Source organism: Saimiri boliviensis, chromosome 8 (genome assembly GCF_048565385.1).
Source record: "Saimiri boliviensis isolate mSaiBol1 chromosome 8, mSaiBol1.pri, whole genome shotgun sequence".
Lineage (NCBI taxonomy): Eukaryota > Metazoa > Chordata > Mammalia > Primates > Cebidae > Saimiri > Saimiri boliviensis.
The window spans coordinates 122582276-122602761 of NC_133456.1; the positions used below are offsets into that span (position 1 = coordinate 122582276).

The following is a 20486-nucleotide window of genomic DNA, read 5'->3' on the forward strand; positions in this document are numbered from 1 at the left end:
ATATGGACCAATTGATGTATAGACTCATGGATATATGGATTCACTTATGTATAGACCAGACGATGTATGGAGTCCCTGATGTATGGACCTGCTGATGTACAGACCTGCTGATATATGGACCCCTGATGTATGGACCAGTTGATGTGTGAACCTCCTGATGTATGGACCCCCTGACATATGGGCCAGCTGACATACAGACCAGCTGTTGTGTGGACTCATTGATGTATTGGCTCACTGATGTATGGACCAGATGATGTATAGATGCACCGATGTGTGAGCCAGCTGATGTATAGACCAGCTAATGTGTGGACCAGCTGACATATGGGCCAGCTGACGAATGGATCTGATGATATATGGACCTCTGATGTATGGGCCAGCTGATGTGTGAACTCCCTTATGTATAGGACAGCTGATGTATAGGACAGCTGATGTATGGGCCCATTGACATATGGATGCACTGATGTATGAACCAGCTGATATGTGAACCTCCTGATGTATGCCCCCTCTGATATATGAACCAGCTGATATATGGGCCAGATGATGTATGTACCCCCGAATGTATGGACCCCAATAATATGAACCACTGATGTATGAACCTCCTGATGTATGACCCACCAATACATGGACCAGTTGATGTACGGACTCACTGATGTATGGACCAGCTGATATATGCACTTACCCACCCACCACCCAGCTGACATATGGACTGACTGAGGTATGGGCCAGCTGATGTATAGACCAGCTGATGTGTGAACGTCCTGATGTAGCCTCTCCTCCACATGATATATGGACTGGCTGATGTATGGACCCCCTGATGTATGAGTCTTCTGATGTTTGGAGCAGCTGTGGCTCTCCACTCACCGTAGACCTTCCACCCTGTTCCTTACCTGCACACTGCTCCTCCTGGCCATCTGAGTGCCTGACAACCCTTTGGGACTCAGCCCATGGGACACTTCTTGGGTGAATTTTCTTCAAAAAAAATTTTTTTTGTAGAGATGGGGTCTCTCTATGTTGTCCAGGCTGGTTTCTAACTCCTGGCCTCAAGCAATCCTGTCCCCACTGTTGACCCATCTGAAGATGGGAAAGATCTTAGGCCCAGTGCTGGGGAATAACCATAATTTGTTCTTCAGTTATTCTGCAAATCCATATTGAGTTCCCACAGTGAAAACCACAGTCCTAAGTACTAAGATACAATAATGAACAGACAGAATCCCTTCTTCATGAGGCTCACGTACTCCTAGGAGGAGACAGGTAACATTTTATTTGTTCATTTAAATAAGTAAAAATGTGATGTGACATGACGTGATAAATCATAAAGCTATGTATAAGGAAAAATAAAGCCAGAGAAAGGAAATGCGAAGTGAATGACTGGACAAATGGCCAACAAACAGATGAAAAGAGGCTCCGTGTCATTAGTCACGAGGGAAATGCGATTCAAGCCCACAGTGAGCTCGCACTTCACACCCAGTAGGATGGCGATCATAAAAATAACCGGAAAATAACTTTTGGCAAGAATGTGGAGAAATTGGAACCTTCCTACAGCGCTGGTGGGAATGTGAAATAGTGCAGCTGCTGTGGAAAATAGTTTGGCAGTTCCTCAAAAAGTTAAACATAGACTCACCATACGATCCAGCAACTCCACTCCCAGGTAGATGCCCCCAAAGAGCTGAAAATACGGGTTCAAGTGAAAACTTGTCCACCTGCACTCACGGCAGCACTATTCACAATAACTGAAAGGCGGCAACAATTCAAATGACTGTGAACTGACAAAGCATAAACAAAACGTGATATATACACACACGATGGACTATCATTCAGCCGTAGAACAGAATGGAGGACCAACAAAGGCCACGTCGTGGACGAACATTAAGAATAGGATGCTGGGCCAGGTGCGGTGGCTCTTGCCTGTAATCCCAGCACTTTGGGAGGCCAAGAGGGGAGAATCGCTTGAAGCCAGGAGTTCAAGACCAGCCTGGGCAACAAAACAAGATCCTGTCTCTACAAAAAATAAAAATACATTAGCTGGGCACAACAGCATGCACCCGTCATCCAAGCCACTCGGGAGATGGAGGCAGGAAGATCGATGGAGCCTAGGAGTTCCAGGCTGCCTGCAGGGAGCCATGCTGTACCACCGCACTCCATCTCGGTAACACAGTGAGACCCTGTCTCTTCACAAAACAAAATTTAAACAAACAACAACAACAAAAATCATTACGCTAAGTGAAATAAGCCAGATGCAAAAGTTCATATAATGTATGATTTCATTTATATGAAATATCAAGGCCAAGCTCATGCCTGTAATCCCAGCACTTTGGGAGGCCGAGGCAAGTGGATCAGCTGAAGTCCGGAGTTCGACACTAGCCTGGCCAACATGATGCAACCCCATCTCTACTAAAAATACAAAAATTAGTCGGGCATAGGGGTGGGCACCTGTAATCCCAGCTACTCAGGAGGCTGAGGCAGGAGAATTGCTTGAACTCGGGAGGTGGAGGTTGCAGTGAGCCGAGATTGTGCCACTGCCCTGCAGCCTGGGTGAAAGAGCAAGACTCTGTCAAAAAAAAAAAAAAAAAAAAAAAAAAAAAAAAAAAAAAAAACCTCCCAGCAGAGAGGAAGGAAGTACAAAAGTACAAAACAGACAGATGGCTCCAAGCAGCATTCATTAGAACCTGGCTCCATCCTCCTCACTGTCTCTGCCCCTGCCCCCAACCTCTCTTTACCCAGCAGTTCCCTTTCTACCTCTCATCAGGGCATGCCCTGTTGCCGTGTCCCCCAGACACCCCGTACCCTTCCAACCTGTTCTTCCCCTGCACACTGCTCCTTCTGGCCATTTGAATTCCTGACTACCCTTTGGCACCCAGCCCAGGGACCACTTCTTGGGTGTATTTTCCTTTAAAAAGATTTTTTTTAGAGATGAGGTTTTGCTATGTTGCCCAGGATGGTCTTGAACTCCTGGCCTCAAATGATTCTCCAGCCCCAGCCTTGAAAATGTTGGGTGCATTAAAGATTTGAGCACTGTGTCTATGACTCCTCAGCAGTATGACACTGGGCACTCAGCCCCCTCTGTAAGTTTCTCTTTCCCTGTATGTAAAATAAGGGCTGCTGAGATAATAAAAGACGACGATTGGAAAGTGGCTGGCTTCGTTCCCCATGCACAGTGGGGTCTCCTGAATGGTGGCTGTATGATCACTTCAACCTCATCTGTAATCTGAAGCCCTTCATTTTGTGTATCTGATAATGCTGGTAATGTTTCGATAAATGTAGGGGAGACACAGGATAAACACCAAGGGTGATATTTATCTTCTTTGAAAAGGCCTTCCCCCAACCCTGGTAACTATTTCGATGCAGAGCATATATAACGCATGTGAATAAACGTTTGACTGACAACTGATTGATTGATTGATTTGGCTTTAGGTAGGAAAGCCACCTAAAGCCACCTAAATTTCCTAGTAGGTAGGAAATTTTCTTCAAATGCCAATGTAAAGGAAAAATAATAATGTCTCAGGAGAGTTACAGATTGGCAAACTAGGAAACACCTGGTCCAGCCACAATGCGATATATTGAAAGCTTTCATAAGCACAGATGTTTACAAAAATTATAAAACACCACAATCAAAAACAAAACAAAACAAAAAACAGGAGGTGTGGTGGCAGGTTTTTCAGAAAAACGGCTCATTCTGCAAATGAACTGTTCTTTTATCTCAGGAGACCATAGTTAAGAAAATGTTAACACATTTTGCAATAGATTTAAGGCAAGTCTCTAATGATGTATCACTTAGAAAGTCATGAGTTTAAAAAATATGAAAATATGAGATAGTAGAGCTATATTTCACAAAAATTTTAAAGCAGAATCTAGAGAGGTAGACAATAGATACATAATGGGAGGTAGATAGATGGATAGATAAATAGGTAGCTAGAAATATAAACAGATAAAAACAGTGGCACCTAATGACTGGAAGAGCAGCCACAAGAAGGACAACCCATTTAGTTTTATTCAATAATAACATCTGATGCTAAGATAGCGCTGGGAACCGCTCCTGCATGAGCTGGTCACGTGACCAACCTCAGAGCCACTGCACCCGACAGTGAATAAGACCAGCCGACGCTTTTCTACCTTTGTAACCTACATACAACCAAAAGCCATGCGGTGACTCCGACGAGGATCCCTCTTTCTCAGACACCCAGCCCTTTCTCCACAAACAGAGAATTGTTTCTGCAGCTCTGTCTCCGGGAGATCCTTGTTTTTATCACTTTATTCCTCTTTCAGAGAAACCCTCACACGCCCTGCTCATCAGCAAAAAGCTAGAAGGCAGCTGCCTTTTTCAGTGATGACTGACCCTATTTTCTTAAACATCCTTTCAACAAAACAATGGAAAAGGGAAGAAAATATTTACCTGAAGAAATCCCTGGTTTCTTCATGAGCGTCTAAGAATTGAAATTTTCAAAAAGCCCTTCGGATGCATCTGCTGAGAATTTCCTAAATCTAAAATCCTCCTCCAAGAGCAGCTCTAAGTTTGAGCTCTGAATAGAGGCTGTGTGTTATTTTAACCACAAGGTTCTAGTCAGTAGGGAGGAGAGATGGAAATGAGGTATGCTGGCAAACCCAGCACCCATCCACCTCAAGTGAATCAAGCTCGCAGATCTGATGCAAGAGGTTTGAGGAGATTTGAAGAACCCTCAAACCAACTTTTCCTAAACTAGAGATCAAATAACTGTGGAAAATTCCAAAGGAGTAAGATAAGACACTTATGGTCTTTTCTTAAAAAAAGACGTGTTGGTATGCCCTGTCGAATACTGTCCCAAAAGAAGCTTGGTACTGCGTCCACGTGGTCCTGGGCTTTACAAGAGAAAGTTACCTTTCTCGTGGTGGCCTTTCTCCACAGAGAAAGTGGGTTAAAGGTACAAAATAGCAAAGAAGCGTGACTGACCAAGTCAGATCTTTTGTGCAAAAACAAAACCAGTGTCATGAGAATCCATAGGAAGTTGTAGGGTAAGGCAATAGCTATTCTGGAATGTTATTAAGGGAGTATTTGTGTGTGTGTGTGTGTGTGTGTGTGTGTGTGTGTGTGTGCACGCGCGTGTGTGCGGCTCCCCACCTCCCACACAACTTAAAAAGCAAAGATTCAGCCTCAGCTTCAACCAGTTGGAGATCCTCCTCCTTAGTATTTTCGCAAATACAAATGCCGCCTTTGGACTTGGAGGAGAATGATTTACGGCACGCAGAATCAACAGCAAAAATGAAGGCGGCTGAAAGGGCCAGCGATCCTTTACAGCAGCCCTTCGCAGATGCCAGAGGGATTTAACTCCACTTTTGGAAAAAGGCAGCAGTTCTCCTATTAAGCTAGGTCGTAACTCAGTTTTATATAGTGTCTTATATCTCAAAGCAGCTTGAGGTACTTTTGCACTAAAATGTAAATTATCACGTGCACTGTCACCACGGGGACGAAATAGAGCCGCAGTTAGACGGCAGGACAGGCGGCCAGGAGTTGCTTCGAAAGGAGGAAGGAGTGGGCCTGGCCTTCTGGTAGCGGATCCTTTTATCCACGGAGTTCAGTGGGACCTCTTCATTTTGCCCATCACTTACTTCTCTTCCGGAGTCTCCCTATGCCCTCCCCCAGAAGCCTCTTTCCATGCTACCTACACACACAAATTCAAAATGTGCACTAAGAAAAGAGCCAGTAAACCAAGTGGTAAGAGATGGTTTGCAAATTTGATTCTATAGATCTGAAATAAAATCATCATCATCATTATAACAATTCCTAAGGATCATACTATGGAGGGAACATCTACTCACACTACCAACCCATATTCAGGCCATAAATCTCCAATTTCCTTATTCATTCATCAGAGAAAGTCTTTTACACAGGGACCCTCCTTCCTGCCTAGCCACACTGATGGACAGACACAGTTTACCTGGCCTCACCTCCAGGAACTCAACATGGCTGTGTGCCGCTGGTCTCTCATATAGAAGCCTTGGAGCCCTGCCACGTCTCCTCCTCGTCAGTCCCAAGGGTACCTTGTCTTTCAAGTTCTCTGTGGATCTTCTCAGGCTTCCTCCTCCAGCCTCTTATCATATTTTGTTCATTCTCTTCTTGCAGTTCTTACCTTAGTTACACCCTCACTATCTATTTATGTCTTTGCCTTTCTTACTAGACTGTGGGTTTCCTGAGAGCAGACACCATGTCTTATTCATCTTTTTATCCCTAGAATCTAAAATAATCAAATACATAGAGGGGATACTTTATTAATCGTTGTTACAAAAATAGCTCAATCAGTCTTACTCTACCCGAATGTAATCTCAAGGGTGGTAAATAAAAGGGTTGCTTGATAGTCCCTGAAGATGAGGTTCCTAAGATGGTCTTCCTCAGGGCTGAACCCGGCCTTATCCTTCTAACTCTTGCCCCTGGGTGGAGCTGACTTTTACGAACTCTTCTGGTGGCTGCTCATCAAATTTTGAATTTCTAAAAGAAAAGCCTCATTGCAGAAATACACATCTACTGCAGTTAGGAAAAGACTCTTTCTCACAGCTAGAGCTGTCAGGAGATGCTGAAGAGGGCCATGTTTGGTGGGAAGGAGGCTGGGTGTCCCTTAAATTCCCTTCTATGATAACGAACTCTAAGGCAGGCGTCCCCAAACTTTTTACACAGGGGGCCAGTTCACTGTCCCTCAGACCGTTGGAGGGCCGCCACATATGTGCTCCTCTCACTGACCACCAATGAAAGAGGTGCCCCTTCCTGAAGTGCGGCGGGGGGGGGGGCTGGATAAATGGCCTCAGGGGGCTGCATGTGGCCCGTGGGCCGTAGTTTGGGGATACCTGCTCTAAGGCTTGGTAGTAGTCTGGGTTCTCTGGTGTGACACTCTCAGAAGACAAAGTAATCACATGGCCAAGGGAGGCAGATTTGCCCCCATCAGGTCCAGAGCATGAGAGGAACCAGCCTTGGCATGGCAAATGGTGTTGTCATTAGCTTTGTGCCATTATCTCAGTGGGTGACATCACCCCCCTTATTCATATCCATTTTCATGGTCACCGTGTGACACACATTCTGTAGTGAACAAAAATTGCATAGTTATCACACGTATGGCCACCTCACAACTGGTGAACAGTCTCCCTTTGGTAAACTTGGACTTCCCACATTGAGTCCCCCTTCCCCAAAGGAGAAGCCAGGACTCTCATTTCCAGCCTCGTTTGCAGCTGGGGCACACGCAGATGCTGCAGGGCGCACAGCAGCCGCACTGCAAGAGACTCACTAGTAAGAACAAGGAGGAGGCAGAAAAGGAAGCAAATCTATGCTCAGGAGGCCGATGCCACCTGGCAGGGGGACATCAACTCTCTGGCTGGTCTCAGGAAAGGCCTGTGTGGTGTCCTGTTTGGTGTCTGCGTGGCCCCACCTCTGTGGCCGCATGGGACTCAGTGTGTCGCTTGTTCAGTGTTCCTGATTGTACAGTTTCCATGCTTGGCTCTGCTGTCCCAGAGATTCTGTGACCTAGTGGTACCCTTTAATCTACGTGTTTTTTTTTTTTTCTTTAACAACCTAGGGGTATCATTTGCAACTAAGAATGTAAACGTGTATGGTTGATACGGGTACTGAAACAAAACCATTTAGTCTCTTTTTGCTTTCTTGACCAACTCTCAGGATTCGTCCTTCTGGCCTTGATGCAGTTTTGAATGAATATTTGCCATGTGATTTTGTACTAATGCCTGGCTCGTGTGCCTTTGCGCTCATTTTTCTCTCTCTTCCTCTTCGCCTTGTGTCATGGCGTGGGGGAGCGGCAGTGGGCTGGCCCTGCTCCTGTGTACTGTAGACTGTGTCGTGGCTTCCACCTGAGTCCCACCAATTGGAGACATGGTGGAAGGGAAAAGGCAGGAGGGAGGGAGAAGGCAGGGTATCCTCACCCTGCCACCTCACCTCAGTTAGTGTCTCCAGCAGGGCTCCTCGCCTTTGGAACGTGAGCTCTGCTGGGAGAGGCCCTATGGGCTCAGCTTCTGCCAGGGGTTTCTGGCTCTGTGCTTCAGCTTCGAAGGGAGGTGGGGTAGTGGCTTCCTGTTATTTCTGATCTCTCCATTGCCTCACCATCCCCAGTGCGCCTCTCTGCTTTTCCTTCATCTGTGTAACCAATTCACTTACCAAATTTCCTCAATTTTATTTATTTATTTATTTGTTTATTGAGACAAAGTTTCACTCTGTCACCCAGGCTGGAGTGCAGTGGCTTGATCTCAGTTCACTGCAACCTCTGCCTCCTGGGTTCTAGCAATTCTCCTGCCTCAGGCTCCCGAATAGCTAGAATTACAAGTGCCCACCATGCTGGGCTGTTTCGTATTTTCAGTATAGATGGGGTTTCAACATGTTTGCCAGGCTGGTCTTGAACTCCTGACCTCAGGTGATCCACCCTCCTTAGCCTCCTAAAGTGCTGGGATTAGCTGTGAGCCACCATGCCCGGCTAAATTTCCTCATTTTAACGTTTAAAGCAGATCCCATTTTCCTGATTGAACCCTGATTGGCACAGTTCTCTCTGCCACTCCGGTCCAGGTTAAAGAACCAGCACACACCCGTTGGCTGGCGATGGGACTGTCTGGGCAGGGCTTTGTGCTGTTTGATAGAATTCCCCTTCTTCCTTCGGAAAGGACCACTGCTACAGACATGACTACAATGAGGCAGGTGTTAGCAAGCCATCTGTGTAACTCTTCTGGCCTTTTTGGAGAACAAGAAGTAGCGTTCAGAGAGATTTGTTGATGGAAAAAGTCATGATTAGAAACAGCAGCTGATCAAAAACAAAACAAAAAAAAGGTCAGGTGTGGTGGCTTATGCCTGTAATCCCAGCACTTTAGGAGGCCAAGGCAAATGGATCACCTGAAGTCAGGAGTTTGAGGCCAGCCTGGCCAACATGTCAAAAACCCATCTCTACTACAAATACAAAAATTAGCTGGGCATGGTGGCATGCACCTGTATTCCCAGCTACTTAGGAGGCTGGGAATTTTCTTTGGAGGCAGAGGTTGTGATGAGCCAAGATCAAGCCATTGCACTCCAGCCTGGGCAACAAGAGTGAGACTCTGTCTTAAAAAAAAAAGAAAAAGAAACAGCAGCTGAATCCTTGCCTTAAGGCCCAGAAGATCTTATGAAGAATAAGGAAGGTAAAGAAAAGAGCGACCCACAAAGGGTGGTAAATATTCAGCCTTCAGGAAATTCAGAAAATTTTGCCAGCTTTTAGAAAATAAATTATAAGCACTTTTCTATCTAATTCATGGAGGTGTAAATGGGGACAGACTAAGTATGCAAACTATTTTTATGGCATTATTTATAAAACTAAACCTTGATGCCTGACAGTAAGAAAATTATGATTTTCATCACGGTACATTTTACCCTATGGAATAGTTTACAACCAATAGCAGGGTTAACTACAAAGGGATGTAGCAACTGAGGAAATAGTTAAGGCAATGTTGAATAAATAAAACTAGCAGAACCAGATAACAGATCGACTCTGTGATCACAGCCATTCAGAAAGCAAAAATGTCTATGGACAAACTGGAAATGGGTGGGACAAGGATGAATTGATATATGAAGGTGATGTGATGGTAGGTGGATTGGTTTTTATGAAATTGCATTTGCTTTTGTAAAGATTTTTTTTTTTTTTTTGAGATGCACACCCAGCCTGGAGTGCAATGACACAATCTTGGCTCATTGCAACCTCTGCCTCCTGGGTTCAAGTGATTCTCCAGCCTTGGCCTCCCTAGTAGCTGGGACTACAGGTACATACCACCATGCCTGGCTAATTTTTGTATAGGATGTTTGTACAACAATAAGTACTCATCCATACCCTTCTGATATTGTTTGGCTGTGTCCCCACCCAAATCTCATCTTGAATTGTAGCTCCCGTAATTCCCACACGTTGTGGGAGGGACCCTGTGGGAGATAAGTGAATCATGGAGGCAGTTTCCCCCGTACTGTTCTTGTGGTAGTGAATAAGTTTCACGAGATCTGATGATTTTATAAGGGGTTTCCCCTTTTCCTTGGCTCTCACTCTCTCTTGCCTGCCACCACGTAAGATGTGCCTTTTGCCTTCTGCCATGATTGTGAGTCATCCCCAGCCATGTGGAAATGTGAGTCCATTACATCTTTCTTTCTTTATAAATTACTCAGTCTTGGTTATATCTTTATCAGCAGCATGAAAGTGGGCTAATACACCTTCCCTTCCTTTATCTTTCCTTTCTTATCTAGGGTTGTATAATACTAAGTGATAACAAGACAGAGAGAGGCAGGGCTGGGTGGCAGACAATCACCAGGATTTAGGGCACAGGGAAGAGGGCATGAAGTCAGCAGTATTAAGAAGAAAAAAATGTGAAATAGCAGAAACTAGATAATACAAAATTTTAGTGATTTTTAGGGCCTATGCAGAAACAAGTACACATAGGATTTTAAAATTTGGGCTAAATAAGTATATTAGTTCGTTCTTGCATTGCAATAAAGAAATACCAGAGACTGGGTGATTTATAAAGAAAGGAGGTTTCAGGGCTGGGCATGGTGGCTCACACCTGTAATCCCAGCAGTTTGGGAGGCCGAGGCGGGTGGATCATGAGGTCAAGAGATCGAAACCATCCTGGTCAACATGGTGAAACCCTGTCTCTACTAAATATACAAAAAGTTAGCTGGGCATGGTGGTACGTGCCTGTAGTCCCAGCTACTCAGGAGGCTGAGGCAGGAGAATTAACTGAATCCAGGAGGCCGAGGTTGTGGTGAGCTGAGATCGCACCATTGCACTCTAGCCTGGGTAACAAGATCGAAACTCCGTCTCAAAAAAAAAAAGAAAGGAGGTTTTATTGGCCAACAGTTCTCCACATATAGGAAGCATTGCTGGAGAAGCCTCAGGAAACTTAGAGTCATGGCAGAAGGCCAAAGGGAAGAATACGCATCTTACATGGCCAGAGCAGGAGGAAGAGAGAGCAACGGGAGAGGTGCTACATGCTTTTACACAACCAGATCTGTGAAAACTCATTCGCTATCATGAGAACAGCAAGGGGCAAGTCTGTCCCCATGATCCAGTCACCTCCCACCGGGCTCCTCGTCCAACATTGGGGATTACAATTCAACATGAGATTCGGGGGGCGGGGGCGGATCACAAATCCAAACCATGTCAATAACATATTGTAGCTTTCATTTTCAACACTTTACACTTTCACATCAGTTCCCATGTCATCAGCATAGCAGATGGCGACGCTCTTTCTTGCTACAATGACCAGGTGAAGAAACTGATGCTCCTGTAATCCTAGCACTTTGGGAGGCTAAGGCAGGTGGATCACAAGGTCAAGAGATTGAGACCATCCTGGTCAACATGGTGAAACCCCTCTCTACTAAAAATACAAAAATATTGGCTGGGCATGGTGGTGCTTGCCTGTAGTCCCAACTACTTGGGAGGCTGAGGCAGGAGAATTGCTTGAGCCTGGGAGGTGGAGGTTGCAGTGAGCCAAGATTGCGCCACCACACTCCAGCCTGGGAAACAGAGCAAGACTTAGTCTCAAAAAGAAAGAAAGAAAGAAAGAAAAGAGAGAAAGAGAGAGAGAGAAAGAGAGAGAGAGAGAGAGAGAGAGAGAGAGAGAGAAAGAAACTGATGCTAAGAGAAGTTAAGTGACTTGCTCAAATTTACACCACTTAGCAGTGGCAGAGCTAGGCCTGGAAACAACTTCTTGGGTTTCAAGTCTAGCATATTGGTTTCCAGGCCATGGTTGCTTCTAAATAACTGAGGTAGTGGTTGATCAAAACCAGCGTTCCCAATGGTCAGAGTGGTGCTGCCCCTTGATCAGTCTTGAAGCATCCTTCTAAGTGTCCTTGAGTTGCTTTGGCAGAACACAGCCGTGTGTTTCTGCTTCTCCCTCGAGATAAAAGTTGCAGGATTTTCTTATCTGTTATTGGGGAGGCTTCTGGTTGGTTGCAGTGGCTCTCTCCCCACATATTAGTTCCCAGGCTGCAGAAAACCTGCTCATGGAGAACATCAGCTGCTTTAGGAAGGCTACACATAAAAAGGGCTGCCTGCATGATCATAGGACCCCTCACAGGACTGGTGTAGGATTAAATGCTTTTAAACTATGTGTACAGGAATTCACGCAACACCTACCACACAGAAAGTTAGCTACCTAGCTGGTAGTAAGAGTTCCACTAGTCATAAAAATAGGGATAGCAAAATTTTCTTCTTTTTTGTCTCCAAAACTTAATATAACTAACCCATGTGATTTCTTTTTAGCCAAAGTTGCAAGGAGTCCCACTTCTTGTCTTTTTTTTTTTTTTTTTTTTTTTTTTTTTTCCTTTTTTTTTTGAGACAGTCTTGCTCTGTCACCCAGGCTGGAGTGCAGTGGTGCAATCTTGGCACATTGCAACCTCTGCCTCCTGGGTTCAAGCTATTCTGCCTCAGCCTCCTGAGTAGCCGGGATTACAGGCACATGCCACCATACCCGGCTAATTTTTGTATTTTTAGTAGAGATGGGGTTTCACCACATTGGCTAGGCTGGTCTTGAACTCCTGACCTCAGGGTGATTCACCCACTTTGGCCTCCCAAAGTGCTGGGATTACTGGTGTACGCCACTGTGCCCAGCCTTGTCATCTTTTTGATGTCCCATTTCTCACCTTCTTGATTACTTGCTTCCTACATTGGGTCTTGTAAATAGTTTGACATTAAACCTGTTTTGCAAGGAGGTAGGATATAAGTTAGTTGATTATGACATAAATCAGGTAGTTACTGTGCACAGCTCAGCTGACAGAATGGTTGTCTCCCTTGTCTCCTTGTTATATTGTGAATCAATAAATTTACACCACGAGTGTCTAATCCACATGCTGAGCATAAACAGTATCTGGTAGGTCCTATTAACTTAGTTACTGTTCGATAAATGACTCCTGCCAATAACATAAAGCTTAACTTTCACAAGAGGGTGTGTTTCTCTACATTTCTCACTTACGTTATTCCTGGGAAAACAAGCTCAGGCTTCCTTGGTGAAGAAGGCGTCTGTCTGTGTGTGTGTGCTGTGTGGTTTGCTTCTTTTCTGAGGATACATTACCTATATTTCAGGGCACAGTTTACAACTGTGAAAGGTAAATAAATCTGAGGGCACCCAAATCACTAAGCTACAGGGAAAAGTCAAGCTGGGACCTGCTTAGGGCAAACCTGCCTCCCGTTCTATTCAAAGTCGCCCCTCTGCTCGCTGAGATGAATGCATAGCTGATGGCCTCCTTTGGAAAGACTAATCAGAAACTCAAGAGAAGGCAACCATTTGTCTGCCACCTGTCTGTGACCTGGAAGCCCTGTCTCCACTTGGAGTCTTCCTGCCTTTGCTTCAAGTTCCTCCTGCCTTTCCAGACCAATGTATTTCCTACATACATTGATTGATGTCTCAGGTCTCCCGAAAATGTATAAAACTAAGCTGTTTCCTGACCACCTTGGACACATGTCTCAGGACTTCCTGAGGCTGTCACTGGTGCTCATTCTCAACCTTGGCAAAATAAACTTTCTAAATTAATTGAGACCTGTCTCGAATTTCGGGGGTTCGCACAACTTACCATTATGCAGTCATTTGTGTTTCACTTGGTAGGTCCTTACTGAGCCTCTGCTGTATTCCAGGCTCTGAGCTGAGCTATCATGGCGTTTTCAAGTATTCCATGATCAAGCCTTCCTCCAAAGTCAGACAGGGGCTAGTGGTGGGCCATTCGTTTTGTACTTGCTATCTGCTGTCTGGCCTTGTAAACTGCTTTTTCTCTGAATGGTTTTTTGTCTCTTTTATCAGAATACGGCCCCCTCTAGAGCAAACTCCTTATCTTATTCATCTTTGAAAGCCCAGTGCCCCAGTACATTGCCCTAGACATATTAGGTTCTCAATAAACTGTTTGATTGATATTGGTATCACATTATCCCAGTAGTTTGAAATAAAACAAGAAGATATTACAAGGGAAGTAAAATTTGGTGCCTTCAAATAACAACAAAAAAATTGCCATGTGGATATATTAAAGCACACCCAAGACCCAAGGTTAGTGGCTGATCAGTCCAAGCCACAGATTAGGAAGCTGCAGACAAGCATGGCAGCAAAGCCGGTGCAGGAGGCTAAAGGCTGGAACCCACAGCCTAGACAATGACTGAGTAAACGCATGGACGCCCAGCCCAGCAGTGCACTTGATGAGGGCCCGCCTGGGAAGAAGGATGCATGCAGTAATGACAGCGGTCGGGGGTTGTGCTTTCTGAGAACTCATGAGCATGTCATGAACAAAACCATGGCTAAGCCCTAAGTGGAACAGAATGTGTCCCGTACGCTGGCCAAGGAAGCACCATCTTTCAGAGTAGGAGGGACAAAGAATGACAGTTGCCGAGTCAAGCTGGTTTTTCTCAATGCAAAACTGGTGACCAGGGGTAAGTGCTCTTGGTAAGAGTGGTGGCATTTAGTTTGGAAGTAGATGTAATGCAGCATTAAACACCAGGAGATATAAAAGTAAAAATGTAAATATCTCCAGGGAGCAAAAAGCCAGTATCTCAGGGTAAACAGCATCACAGCAGCGAAATGCGACCATGGGCTCCAGTGGTTTGACCTTGCAGAGTACTTCTTGGGAAGAATGCCTTTTGGGATTCATGGGACCGAGCCCAGGGTTCTTGGGTGCTACCATCTAGGTACCAATATTTTGACTTGACACAAACTCCTCTCAGCTCTTTTTGGTCATTCTCGAAACTTAACTTACCATCAGACCTACCCCTGAAAGCTTTTTTTTAAAAAGCAGATTCCTGGGTTTCACCTCTAGAAATGTTGATTCAATAGATTTATTTTTTATTTTTATTTTTTAGTAACATGGTCTTGGCCAGGTGAGGTGGCTCATGCCTGTAATCCCAACACTTTGAGAAGCCGAGGCAGGTGGATCACCTGAGGTCAGGAGTTCAAGACCAGCCTGGTCAACATGGTGTAACTCCATCTCTACTAAAAATATAAAAGTTAGCTGAGCATGATGGTGGGCGCCTATAATCCCAGCTACTTGGGAGGCGGAGGCAGGAGAATCACTTGAACCTGTGAGGCAGAGGTTGCAGTGACCTGAGATGGCACCATTACACTTTAGCCTGGGTAACAAGAGTGAAACTCAGTCCCCCCGCCAAAAAAAAAAAAAAAATAGAAAAAGAAGCATGGTCTTGATGTTTCCCAGGCTACAATGCAGTGGTACAATCATAGCTTACTGCAGCCTTCAACCCGGGCTCAAGCCATGCCCCCCACCTCAGCATCCTCAGAAGCTGGGACTATAGGTATGCACCACCACACCTGGCTAGTTTTTTAAAATGTATTTTTTGTAGAGGCAAGGTGTGGCTATATTGCCCAGGCTGTTCTTGAACCTCTAGCTGCAAGCGATCGTCCTGCCTTGGCTTTCCAAAGTACTGGGATTCTAGGTGTCAGCCACTGGGTCTGGCCTCAGTAGATCTTTTTACAAAAGTCACTGGGTGATTCTGGAAACCTGTGGGGTTTTGAGTATACTAATGTGAGGCTCTTTCTTCCATGTTAAACTTTGCTGGGAATTAAAGGGTGGAAGAAAAGGGGACGCCCTGATTCACCTTCAGTGACGCCTAATTGAGAGGACCCAACTTACACCTTTGACCAAGGAGAGCCCGAGACGTAAGAAAGGAGGGCTCAGGAAGGATTCGCATGCTGCATTGGATGCTCCCAGACTGGAGAAGAGGCAGGGCCTACTTGGCAAGAAAAGCCACAGAAATGAGGCGAAGCCAGGCAAGAGCAGGGAAGACGGACAGCCATTTGGGGCGGAGGGGACACATAGGGGAGTAGCTGGAAAGAAATCTGACTTACAGGTATTTACCAAGTGGCTATATAATTCTTCTTAAAGCACGCTGCTCACAGACAGTGGCCCAGTGGAAAGTGTGACTTGAATCAAGAATTTCCAGCCAAGCTGAAGTTCCGAGACACTGTAATTGTTGGTTTGATTTCACAACATTCCACTTTCCCCCTCCATATCTCTCCAAAGAGCTCATCAGAATGGCATGTGGGCCCGCAGCACATCAAGATTTCCCTTTGTGGGGCTTTGTAAAGACTTCTTGAGAGTTTCCAACTCTAAGATATAATAATACTTGGGCTGAAAATCTAAACACCACATTTCCACGTGAGCATGTACAGCCTGAGTTCTCCTTCAGATGCTCTCCACAGCCATGCCCATTTGGAGAGGTAGCATAGGAGAAGCCCACCAAAGAATCTTACTATGGGTCTTACCCTAGTCTAATCTTTTTCTTTCTTTCTTTCTTTTGAGATGGAGTCTTGCTGTGTTACCCAGGCTGGAGTGCAGTGACATAATCTCGGCTCACTGCAACCTCTGCCTCCAACATTCAAGAGATTTCCTGCCTCAGCCTCCTGAGTAACTAGGTTTACAGGCGTGTGCCACCATGCCCGGCTAATTTTTGTATTTTTAGTAGAGACAGAGTTTTACCACATTGGCCAGGCTGGTCTCGAACTCCTGACCTCAAGTGATCCCCCCACCTCAGCCTCCCAAAGTGCTGGGATTACAGGCATGAGCCACCACGCCCAGCCAGGAGAGCTGTTTTAAGGAGAAAAGCCCTCCTCTATCTTAGCATGGCTTACATGAGAGGAAATGGCTTTAATTTCCAGAAGAGAGGTTAATTTACTTATAAGGAAAACTTTCTGAGTGTAAGGAAGGATTGTTACCGATCAGATAACTGAGGAATTGGTGGACTCTTTTCTTAGAGACTTTTGAGATGAAGAGAAACAGACTTTGGTCTGGAATAGCAGAATTCTGGCAGGGAAACGAAGAGGTCGGGTGGACTGCACCCTTAAAGGTCTCGCAATTCCGACTCTGGTATTCTATAAGATGAAGAAAGGGATTTTTGCCATCATAGCTAGCCCTTGTCTAGTGCTTAATGAGAGCCAGTTGAGTATTCAAGCCTTTCTATGTATTAACCCCTTTAATCCTCATGACAATCTCCTGAGGCAAGTTACTATCTACAGCGGGCCGGTGAGAAAAACCAAGGCACACGGGGGTTAAGTCACTTGTTCAAAGTCACACCTCAGTGAGGGCTTAACCAGGTTTGGGGCCCAGCGTGGGCCTCTGAACTTGCCATGAGAGCTGGTACCTGCATTTTGGTTTTAAACAGGCAACCTCGTTTCCTATATCTAACTCATCGTGCAAGAGAAGTCAAAGTGCTTTATTTGAATCATAATTTTTCTGAGCTTTATTAGGGTTTAGTTGCCAAATAGAAATTGTATGTATTTACAGTGCACATGCGTGCACTGTGAAATGATTGCATCAAGTGAATCAACATACATCATCTCGCTTTTCTTTTCTTTTCTTTTCTTGAGACGAAGCCTCACTCTGCCGCCCAGGCTGTAGTGCAGTGGTGCGATCTCGGCTCACTGCAACCTCTCTACCTCCCATGCTCAAGTGATTCTTCTGTCTCAGCTTCTGGAGTAGCTGGGTCTACAGGTGCCTGCCACCATGCCCAGCTAATTTTTGCATTTTTAGTAGATGGGGTTTCACCATGTTGGCCAGGCTGGTCTGGAATTCCTGACCTCAAGGGATCCACCTGCTTTGGCCTCCCAAAGCGCCGGGATTACAGGAGTTAGCCACTGCACCCCGCCAGTTACGTTTTATATTGAAAACACTTAAATCTATTCTCTCTCTTTTCTTTTTTTTAAGATGGAGTTTCACTCTTATTGCCCAGGCGGGAGTGCAGTGGCACAATCTCAGCTCACTGCAACCTCCGCCTCCCGGGTTCAAGCAATTCTCCTGCCTTAGCTTCCCAAGGAGCTGAAATTACAGGCATGTACCACCACGCCCAGCTAATTTCGTATTTCTAGTCGAGACGGGGTTTCTCCATATTGGTCAGGCTGGTCTTGAACTCCTGACCTCAGATGATCCACCCACTGTGGCCTCCCAAAGTGCTGGGATTACAGGCATGAGCCACCATGCCTTACCTTAAACCTATTCTCTTAGCAATGCTCAAGTATTCAATACACTGTGATGAAGTATAGTCACCACGCTGCGCATTAGAGCTCTTGAACTTACTCCTCCTGTCTGAAAGACATTTTGTATCCTTTGACCCCATCTTTCCAGTCCTCCCCTCCCCATCCACACCGCGAGCCCTGGTAACCACCATCCTACTCTCTGCTTCTATGAGTTCAAGTGTTTTAGATTCCACACATAAGAAAGATTGGGCGGCTTCTGTCTCTCTGTGCCTGCCTTATTTCGCTAAGCACAGTGTCCTCCAGGTTCATCCACCTTGTCACAGATAACCATATTCCGTTCTTCAGAAATTTTACAAGTTGGATAGAAGGAAGTAATTCTTTTAAGATCAGACCCTTTTTCAGCTTCTAGCCAAGCAGGAAACAGGCAACAGCGGTGTGCGCCAGGATGCCGGGCTTGGTGGGAACAGGGCCACCAGGCAGGGCTGGGGTTCTCAGGCCCTCCTCCTGGCCCCAGCTCAGGGTCCACTTCCGTTGTGAACCAGGGTTCAAATCCTTTATTAATTTTCCTCCCCAACCGCCTTGTTCTGACAAAGACATAAGGCAGCTCAAGGCTAAAATCCATTCTTAGTTTCAAGCAAAACAATCCCCTGCTACTCTGAGCCCCCGAAGGACCTTGGATGTAAGTCCTCGTTGTTAATCACATGCTGCAGAAAACTCAGCCCTCTTCCAGTTTCAGGTACAATCAATCACGTTAAACAAAGGAATAACATACCCTCATCTTGGCAATTGTCAAGAGGTGCCTTTAATCCACCAAAGGAAAGGCTATTTTCAGGTCGGAATGGAGATGGGAGAACAAGAAATGATAAAAAGAACTTTCTCCTTAACTAGTGAGGCCAGTTTTCCTCAACCAAAGATGGATGGAAACACTGATGGTAGGTTTCACGACTTTCTGGATAGTTCCGGAAAAGAGATCTTGAGAACTGAATGTCCAGGTTTTAATCTCAGGTATCTCTTCAGTTGGACCACAGTCTCTTTGTTCCAGAGTGCCTGCGACTGTCTACAATCCAGAGGATTTTATTTCTGACATGAAGTGTATTCAGAAGAGAGCTATTTACAACTTGGGAACTTCAGGTGTTTGGGGTTTTCATCTCTGTACCCCTCTGTCCGCCTGAAGTGTTGCTGCTTAGGGGAGCTCCATGTGAGAATTCACCTTTTGGCTCTTATTTCAGGAAATGGGTCAGAAAAACCAAAGCCCAGCCTCACGCCTTCCCTCTTCCCCTTTGTCTGTGGAACAGGGCAACACTACCTCTGTTGTCGGAAGGCCCCTCAAGTCCACGGCCCTGCCTAAAGCGTGGGCAACCCCCACCGCATGATTGTAAATGAACCTACCAGTGAGAGACCTGCAGAGAGTGGCTGGGACCCCCGACTCAGCAGACACATGAGCCTACCAGTAAAACTGGATCTTCATGCCCTACTGTTCACCTCTCTTGATAGATTGCAAGAAGCCTCCTCAGGCTCAGAGCCCAGTGACCCCCACTCAGGTATGGTCCAGCATCCCCTGAGCTTCCACGCATGTCAGAAGGAACGGGGCCACCAAACACGCCAGCCCTGGGAGAGTCACAGGTGGATGCCTCGGAGGTCTATTCACCTCGTGCGACGACCCATCAGGCCCATCGCTGGGGTCCTAAGAATTTGACAAAATGAGTGAACGGCATTGATGGGGGAAGCGACATCCTGAGAAAAATCTAGAAGGGCAGAGAATGTAAATGGACAAAATGGACACAACCCACTGTCACGATGTCAGAAGTTCTTAATGTTATCATCTGGCTGTGGTGACTCACGTATGCCTGCAATCCCAGCACTTTGAGAGGTCGAGGAAGAAGGATTGCTTTAGCCCAGGAGTTCGAGACCAGCGTGGGTAACATAAGGAGATCCTGCTTCTCCAAAAATGTTTTAAAAAATTAGCTAGCTGTGCTGGTGCTCACCTGTAGTCTCAGTTACTCAGGACGCTGAGGTAGGCGGATAGCTTGAGCCTAGGAGTTTGAGACCAGCCTGGGCAACATAGCAAGACCCTGTCTCTATTGAAATAAATAAGTATTGTTTTCAACCATTTAAGAATGGCCGAAGTGACCTGATCACATAGTGAAAAACCCTCACAACACACACCTGCAACATCTTGTTCACAGTGTTGTACGTGATGCACAAAAGTTGTGAGGACAAAATGCCTCAGGAATTTGTAGTGCGCCATTAGAGCGTTTCACTTTGAGGACACTAGTTCATATTCCGATGACTTCGTATGACTTAAAGATTGATGGGTTGTTTGCTTTCTAGAACCCGAGGAGCTCACTGTAACTTCACTTATTTTGACCTCAGTATGGCCTAGAGTTTATGCTTATTAATTTACTTATTTCTAGGTGAAGCCATGTTCAAGGACCTAAATTCAAGGAAATAGACCCAGTAAGAGTTGATGAATAAGAAGCTGTCGCCTTACTAATTCACATGTATTACTTCTACTGTTACTGATTGATGGAGACAGGGGTTTTGCTCCACTGCTCAGGCTG

At 45.6% G+C, this 20486-nt stretch overlaps 1 protein-coding gene across 1 annotated transcript in view; it reads right to left on the reverse strand.

Moving 5' to 3' along the window:
- The window catches only part of JCAD (junctional cadherin 5 associated), a 102322-nt gene extending 97785 nt beyond the window's left edge, over nucleotides 1-4537 (reverse strand). Inside the window, exon 1 of the mRNA XM_074405194.1 lies at nucleotides 4391-4537. The gene's annotated coding sequence lies outside the window, so the exon portion shown is untranslated. The remainder of the gene's footprint in view (nucleotides 1-4390) is intronic.
- Between the last annotated feature and the right edge of the window lie 15949 nt (nucleotides 4538-20486).